We start from the raw sequence: 8,945 nt of genomic DNA on the forward strand, positions 1-8,945 counted from the left end.
GAATGCTGGAAACTGAGGTAATTCAGTGGAATCAGCTCGTTGCAATCGTCATCCAACCGGTGCATGTGTTTCAGTTTCTAAATCAAGTGAATTGTTGTCATCCAACGAGTTATAGTTCTTCAGGAAACTTGACTGCTTCTACGCGCGCTCAGTCTGAAACTAATATCTAGCGTAAACATTTGTGGATTGGAATTGAGTGCAGGTGTTGTACCTCATACCATTGAGTATCTACTATTATTATACCTACTGCATTAGTATATGGAAGAATTGATGGAGCTCTATCAAACGAGAACAATGTAAAGTTTGCAGCTTATAGTAGTTTATGATACGTTAAGTTCCGTATGTGGACACATTTGAATTGTTGACGAATAGATTCGGCACACAAGTTAAGGTCGTCCAATGTGGAACATGTGTACTTGACTGAAAACAGCAGAACCCACTGTGGCGTTACCAAATAAGGTCAATGGTGAGTTATCCCTCCATCGAAACAGGCGATCCAGATACAACAGCTGAAACATTACAGCTTACAGAATGAGGAACACTATGCAGCACAACTGTCGGTAAACAAATTGGTGCGCGTCTTTCTGTTTCCGTTCGAATTTCGATTACATTAAATTTCGGAGCACCCCTCCTAGGGCAGCGGGCCGATATTTTAAATTTTCCCAATATAGCCACTAGTGAGATTGTCCTGTTGGAACCAGCCACTCAACCACCGTTAAACCATGGGCATAATTTGAGAAACAAGCTGCATTGTGCTCCGGTTGCAGCAAACAACCACTCCCTGTACTTATTTGGTCAAAGTCGTGCACTTCGATTAAACCTCGTAAAGGTTTTTGAGCATCTGTGTTAATGAGCTTGTGTCAGTGCTGATTGTACGGAATTTGAAAGTACCATCCATTAGTTGGGTAGCGTTGCGTTCTTTAAAGTATTGAAATTTGTCTCATTATTGGATGAACCGGTGTCATTATCCAAATGATCAGTTGCCTGTAATTCAGCTCCCACTAATAATCGAAGACACTTCCTTTGTCTGTCAGACTTTAAGTTGATGGTTTCGACAGAATAGTAAGAGTTGAAACGGTGGCAAAAGCATTCATGGATTGAGCCTTTCAGGAATACAGTACAGTACTGTATTTACAGACGTTGTCAGTTAGACGGTCCACTATTTGTTTTGATTCAATCGAGTTCTCAATAACTGTAAGCTCTGCAGGTATCGTTGTATTACACAATGAGACGACGTGTTCAAGACTGCTTTATTTACACATATTTCTACCATAACTTTGGACACTTTAGTTCAGAGGTGAAACGTAGGATTGTGGCTGTTATGGTAGGCAAAATCCCACTTTGTCTGAGTGGAATGAACGTTAAATTACGAATAGTATTCGGGGATAAACAGGTATTACCCACACATCTGATTTAGTCCAAGATCATTAAATTCCGCGGCCAACCATGGATGTCACGTCCCTCGGGAGTAGTTTCTTTGAGAGTCCTGTCTTCTGTCTGTGTGAACAGACCCCGTTCGATGAAACTGTCTGAACAACTCCGGGCGTGAAATATAGGGTGCAGTGCCCTTTATGTTTTCACTACTTCCCAAATTATAAGTAGTGAATGTGCAAATCAGGAAAAATATGCTGGCACTCCACTGAGGAGCCGTTGCTCGTCGTGCGTCATAAAAAACAACCCAATAGTGCCTATCCTTAAATACTTATCTGCACAGTTCCCGTCACAGTGGAGAAATTCGGTTGCAAATTAAGTGACCACTCAAGAATGCTGATTGCATGCAGTTTTACAGAACAATATATTTTGCCATCTGTACTGTTGCACAGGAGAATAACTGTCGTTCTTCAGTCAGGTGAAAAATACTTGGCACCGACTGAGTAGTCATAGTTTTCGGAAATGTCTGGTGACAGTTGGTTGAAAGGACTAGGGACTGCTTGTATAAAATTAACTGCGACGACTGCACTAAGGTTTACATAGGACAAACTGCCAGGGAATTGCACATCAGAACTGGTGGGCATAAAAGAAGGATTAACAGACCACCAAGGAATGCAGAATACCAAACGCTGGTAAAAAAAAAAACTCAGTGATGGCGGTATATGCCGTAGACACGGGACATAGAATAGATTTGGAGGGAAGTTTTACGACGGGGCTGATAGCCGATGTGGTGGAAATTATTAAGCATCACAGCGTGAGTGGAATCGAAGGTGTGGGACTGGCAAGCATATGGAAAGCGATCTTAGATAAGCCGGGTTGACACGTGACTGTGTTGTCAGTCCACGTAGACTCATTAGCAAAAACTGGGGGTGGGGGTGGAAGTCCCAACCCGACCAAAGTTCACAGTATCGTTCTTACACAATTATCTTAGCGCCAGTTCATCCACACAGACGGACAGAAAGTTCAAACGATGTTCAAGAGAGATCATCAAATGGACCCAAACACATGTAGGTTCCCCCACCGGCTCAACACTTGTTCACCCACCCCAAACCCACAAAAATCCCTCGGCTGACACCCAACAGAGATTTAACATGACTAAGGTGATTGGTTCTCCTTCCTCCTTAAATATCGACCAACCTCGGAACCTAGTCACTTGATCTGACGAAGCTTCTGTGTCAAAAGCGAAACGTTACCGATCAATGAGTCTACCAACTATCGTTCTTATTGAGGCCTACAAAGGTGAAACTAAAAGTCATATTTGCTTGAAGGTAAAGAGAGCACCACTGTTTTAACATATCCATTTCTGTGCGTGGTGTAACTAAAACCATTCAATTCGAAACTTCCTTTTGAACCAAGCACATTCCCCGCTACGCGTTCGATAGCAATTTACGCGCGCAATGATCCACTCCTCGATGTGAGGTACTCCCCAAATAATATTAACAGAACAGTGACGGTAATTGAAATGAAGTTCGGCTGTGATGAACCATGCTCTGGTTCTTTGAAGTGCCCATTTTGTGGATAGACGCTCCGCGAATACCATTATTTTCATGCTTTGAAAATCGGTAGTCCACTGCACACGTGGGTCGATACAATGGGACGCGACTAGGTGAAAAAGGTAAGTAAACATGCAACTCAGTGGGGGAGTGAGTGATTGAGCGGGCGTGTGGGCGAATTAGTAGTCAAGAAACAAACAAGTATGTATATTCGTAATGCACTACTCATAAGGTTGCTGAAAGAAGTGCGAAACTGGTCTTAGGCGGTTGACGAATTTTTAGCAACCTTATGAGTAGCGCGTTACGAATATACATGCGTGGCGATATCTCGAATATCCTAACGACTGAAACATGAGGCGGCCTGGTGCATGCAGAATACCAAACGCTGGTAAAAAAAAACTCAGTGATGGCGGTATATGCCGTAGACACGGGACATAGAATAGATTTGGAGGGAAGTTTTACGACGGGGCTGATAGCCGATGTGGTGGAAATTATTAAGCATCACAGCGTGAGTGGAATCGAAGGTGTGGGACTGGCAAGCATATGGAAAGCGATCTTAGATAAGCCGGGTTGACACGTGACTGTGTTGTCAGTCCACGTAGACTCATTAGCAAAAACTGGGGGTGGGGGTGGAAGTCCCAACCCGACCAAAGTTCACAGTATCGTTCTTACACAATTATCTTAGCGCCAGTTCATCCACACAGACGGACAGAAAGTTCAAACGATGTTCAAGAGAGATCATCAAATGGACCCAAACACATGTAGGTTCCCCCACCGGCTCAACACTTGTTCACCCACCCCAAACCCACAAAAATCCCTCGGCTGACACCCAACAGAGATTTAACATGACTAAGGTGATTGGTTCTCCTTCCTCCTTAAATATCGACCAACCTCGGAACCTAGTCACTTGATCTGACGAAGCTTCTGTGTCAAAAGCGAAACGTTACCGATCAATGAGTCTACCAACTATCGTTCTTATTGAGGCCTACAAAGGTGAAACTAAAAGTCATATTTGCTTGAAGGTAAAGAGAGCACCACTGTTTTAACATATCCATTTCTGTGCGTGGTGTAACTAAAACCATTCAATTCGAAACTTCCTTTTGAACCAAGCACATTCCCCGCTACGCGTTCGATAGCAATTTACGCGCGCAATGATCCACTCCTCGATGTGAGGTACTCCCCAAATAATATTAACAGAACAGTGACGGTAATTGAAATGAAGTTCGGCTGTGATGAACCATGCTCTGGTTCTTTGAAGTGCCCATTTTGTGGATAGACGCTCCGCGAATACCATTATTTTCATGCTTTGAAAATCGGTAGTCCACTGCACACGTGGGTCGATACAATGGGACGCGACTAGGTGAAAAAGGTAAGTAAACATGCAACTCAGTGGGGGAGTGAGTGATTGAGCGGGCGTGTGGGCGAATTAGTAGTCAAGAAACAAACAAGTATGTATATTCGTAATGCACTACTCATAAGGTTGCTGAAAGAAGTGCGAAACTGGTCTTAGGCGGTTGACGAATTTTTAGCAACCTTATGAGTAGCGCGTTACGAATATACATGCGTGGCGATATCTCGAATATCCTAACGACTGAAACATGAGGCGGCCTGGTGCAGCACATTCAGTTGCCTGGAAACATCACAGACGAGAGATTAGGCTGGGTTCCAGGTGAGTCTCTCGAGAAACCAAATTCGTTTGCAAATATGTGTATTTCGCTAAACGAGTATGTAGTTAAGTAAGCAGGTAAGTGCATCAGTGGCTAATTCAAGGGAATGAGCTCAGAAGTCTCAGGGAATCTACATTTGGTTTAACATAACGGTCTTATCGTGTTAGTTCAACTTTGGGCAGATATAAGTGAAATAACTTATTACTAAGAGACCAGGCCGGATGAAACGACCCCACATCCTCAAGAGCTGTACCGAGTCCACGTGATAAGCTCAAATTATATTTCCTGAGAATAGTTATTTAAAAGAGGTTGCATTCCCATTCCGATGGATATTTCAAGACAAGATTACTTAGAACGCAGCCGGTAATTAGGCACAGCAAGCCCTTTGTTATAGCGTAAAATAAAAACTGCGTTAATCCGAAAGGCCTTACGAAGTGAAATTATTTCACAAAAATATGGTAAAGACAGAGTGCACTACTCACTAAATTGCAACGACTGAGATATTACTAATGTCCCAAACAAACGAGAGCGGACTCTGTACAACATATTCATTTAGAGGAAAACGAAGACGAGAGATTCAGCTAAGATTCAGGTCAATCTCCCATGGAAGCCAATTGAGTATGCGAATGAGGTCTTTTTTAAAGCTGCCAATCATTTCCTGGTCCATTTATTTAGAGTTTAGTGAATTACCTGGTAACTACTCAACAGGTATTTCAACTCCGCAGATCTGCAAGATTCAGTAGACTAAACTGAAACCATAAGAAAATGTGGCATTCCCAACGGTTCCGTTTTTAAGAGGATCATTCCATCACGTACCAATCAGATCTTAAAAACGGATTGTGTTTGAAACCCGATTTTTTTACTTTCAAGCAAAGTGAAACAAACAAATATGTTTCATTTTTTCACTGCACTCAGATTTAGCATGCCAAGGAACGCAGCAGGAAACCGAGTTTCACTAAATGCCTTTGGACATCTCAAATCCTCAAGTTTGGTCGAAACACCTGATTTAACCCGAGGCAATCACGTACTTGAGTGTTGATGGATAGACTCTAGGATATTATGTTAGTACGGTAAGCAAACTCCCGCTCGTTAAATTGGTTGAACAGAACTAGAAATGAAATATACAATTCGTCTTTTCGAAAAAGTTCATTTGACTTACAGTCGATGGGTGCTTGGGATTTGAAGACTCTTTAGAGAAATAGTTATTAAGCGTAGAACATCCAGCAGTAGTGTGAAAATACACAACCGAATTGCGATAGAGTCCATGTGCGTATGCTCTCTACGTTTACAGAAATTAACCAATCCAAGGGACTAGCGGTTTTGTTCCGTGTTGACTCTAGAGATGCATTGAAAAAATTGAAATTTTGGAGGATTGAAAACTAATCCTTATATTGGCGATCTTGTTTACAGGATTACCATAAAACAGGATACCCGAGAGGCGATTTAACAATTTTATGATCATGACATTGATATGGGGCTTTCAGTGCAAATCATCAGGAGTGTGTGTTGGCCCTGTGAGCCCCGTGTGAAGGGGTTTTACCAAATCTCGCAAATATTTCCACATCCTTAGATTATGCTGCTTCCGACAAATCCAGAAATAGACTGTTGAAGCGGAAAACAACTGTCCATGGTGCATGGAATTCTACCTTAGTTTTAGTGTTCTGGTGCCTTCCAATCACTGAGTTAAAGTACGAACTTGCGGGTTTGATGCATAGTATATATATAGTGATAATTATAAGTCCGGGACATAAAAATGTTATACTTAACGTAAAACCTTGATTCAGTGGTATTTCAATCAGAATGGTGCTCCACAATCAGGTCCTTGCCCTATTTTTCTCAAGCGCAGCTCAACTTCACAATTAGACGGCACATTGCTTTCTGGGAATCTGGGATGTGACATCATTAGTACGTAGCAGCTAAACGCTGCCTCGTTGTTTGGTGGTGCGTTAGTTTTTAGATTTATACCACTCAAAAAGTCTACAATTGATTGATAATGTCGCCTTGAGTGGCGACGAAACCTCTGCAACCCAGTTGTTTTGTTGTATAGTTTAGATTCATTATTAAAAGGAATGTTACACATATTTGTGTTTGTTTAATTTCCCTCCAGCCCAGGCTTTTTCTGATCTCTACGTCCTCGATTGTAAGGCTGTAAAATTTTTCAAAAGATATCTGAATCAAATTCTTAAGATGAATTGATAGGAACCCAGAAGTCCCTCGACGAAACCCATACAGTGGCCTGCTGAAAATTAAATTTAACCCGTTCAATTACAGGCATGAAGCCTGGCCTGGTTATCGTACAAAAAATATTGAGCGAGTTTTTAAGAACTACCGGGAAATTTTGACAGTAGTCCTAGCCACTTGTGATGGATAGCAATACCACTTGTCCACAAAGTTCAATCTTAACACAAGTGAACCTAAATCGCAATGTAGTCCATTTTGAATCGATCATTTTGCGGCACATGACCTAGTTTCGTCCTTCAAAGTGATGGCCACTGCGTTAATCTATCGGTTGTGAGGAGCAGCATTAAAATAAACAGCGAGATCTTATGTAAGATTCGTTTCGTTTATACCAAACCCTCCATTTGTTTAAGTGGTGATGTTTGCTCACAAATAAACAATGAACTGACCAGTATGTTTTGTGCTTGCATATACTTGCTTGCAAATGACTTTCCCTGAGTGACGGTAGGTTCACTGATGTATGGTACGGTTCGTTGTTTGCCAGGTACACACATATACATGACCGACGAATTGACATATACTAAAAGTTCCGGCTAGATGCCGCACCAGACAGCCTCATTAGATGGCGCCGTTGAGATTTCAGCGAATGTTATGCTTTGCATTTCAATCCAGGACACTGTGAAGTTCCGATATTTATGCTATGACCTATGATCTTTTTAGGATCTGTTACATTTTTACCACTAGAAAAGTAGGTCGAATTCTGCTTATTTCGGCAAGTCGACCAATACTAGACCTAGGAAATCATAAACATTCTCGCTCAAAGGTGTGCTCATAAAATCTATACTCAGAGTTTACTAACCTTATAACTCTTAGTTTTGTCGGTTGTAATGTAAACCTGCCCTTTTTTGTATTTGTTGCCGTGTTATCGAAGTCCCAGCCGATTGGCCACCTGAGACCGGACGAATACCGGACTGAACGGGAGTTGCCTGTCGAAAATTTACACAGCTGGGTAAGTGCGTGGAAAACAATAGTACCTAGTAAGATTGACCGACTGGCACTCAACCTGAGACGCTCGACAGGTGTTACGAAAGACAGACCACATAATCGGGTCACTCGAAAAGTAATGGACCTCACTCACTCTAATAAAATGACTCATTGCTGAGGTCTCTAAACAGCAAACAATTACTTGAACTAGATAATATGGTTCGTTTCTTCTCAAGGGACAGTACCGATGGTCGTTATGGCCTTTCCCCAACGTCCACTGTTTGGCAAACTCATGCAAGTGAAGGAGTACAAAATTAGGCAAACTTTGCTAGAAAATCGTGATGCAAACCAGAGCGATTACAGCTTAAAGAACTCAACTCCTATAGTATTATTTAGTGCTATGACAACCAGTAGCCTCCAAAATGGTTATTCGCTCGGTTAGTTCTTTTTGCACATCTAGGCCACTTAAATAGGTTAGCATAACTGTGATGTTATCGCTTTTGGTGTTCTAACCCTTAATTTTTTTCTCAAAAGACCCCGTGAACATCATTTCTGTGTGCCTACTCAAGACTGGTTATACTGTATCTGAATTAGCGATGTTGAGTGGAGTGAATAGTTTTAATAACCTGCCAGGTTTTGGATGGGTCAGTGTCGTCATTCAAGCCAAGAATACACGTTTCACCGGCTTTCGTGTGCCATCTTATTCAAGATATAACTGGCTTCCAATGTGGTTCTATCCTCCATTTTCCACTTGGTTATTCTACTTCGGTTATCTCCCAAGGGATCACAAGCCTTCATTTTTGAGGTCTCGAATCATCGCTTTCCAGGTATGACTGTCGGATACACAGCTATTCCCCAAGTCAGTTCGGCGTTAATTCCAGCGGCATGAGCCACAGACACCCAGCCTGCTCAATTATGTTTCATCAGAACTATGTGTTTTGGCCGACCACCTCAACGATAACGAGATTTACGGCATGGTATCGGATCTAGTACAAATGTGAGCATATCTGCATATGGAGGGTATCGATGTTGTTGATATAACTAACCGTATCCCGCTGTATCTGAGCATCGAAAGCTAGCCTCTTTTTCGTTGCATAATATTGACGACGGTGCTTGCGACTTGAATCCGGAACTTGGTTTTAGCAGTAATTTTTCCTCTCTGTGCAACGTTACGTGCTCCAACTGAAGGGCG

This window comes from Opisthorchis viverrini (assembly GCF_000715545.1).
Source record: "Opisthorchis viverrini unplaced genomic scaffold opera_v5_24, whole genome shotgun sequence".
Classification (NCBI taxonomy): domain Eukaryota; kingdom Metazoa; phylum Platyhelminthes; class Trematoda; order Opisthorchiida; family Opisthorchiidae; genus Opisthorchis; species Opisthorchis viverrini.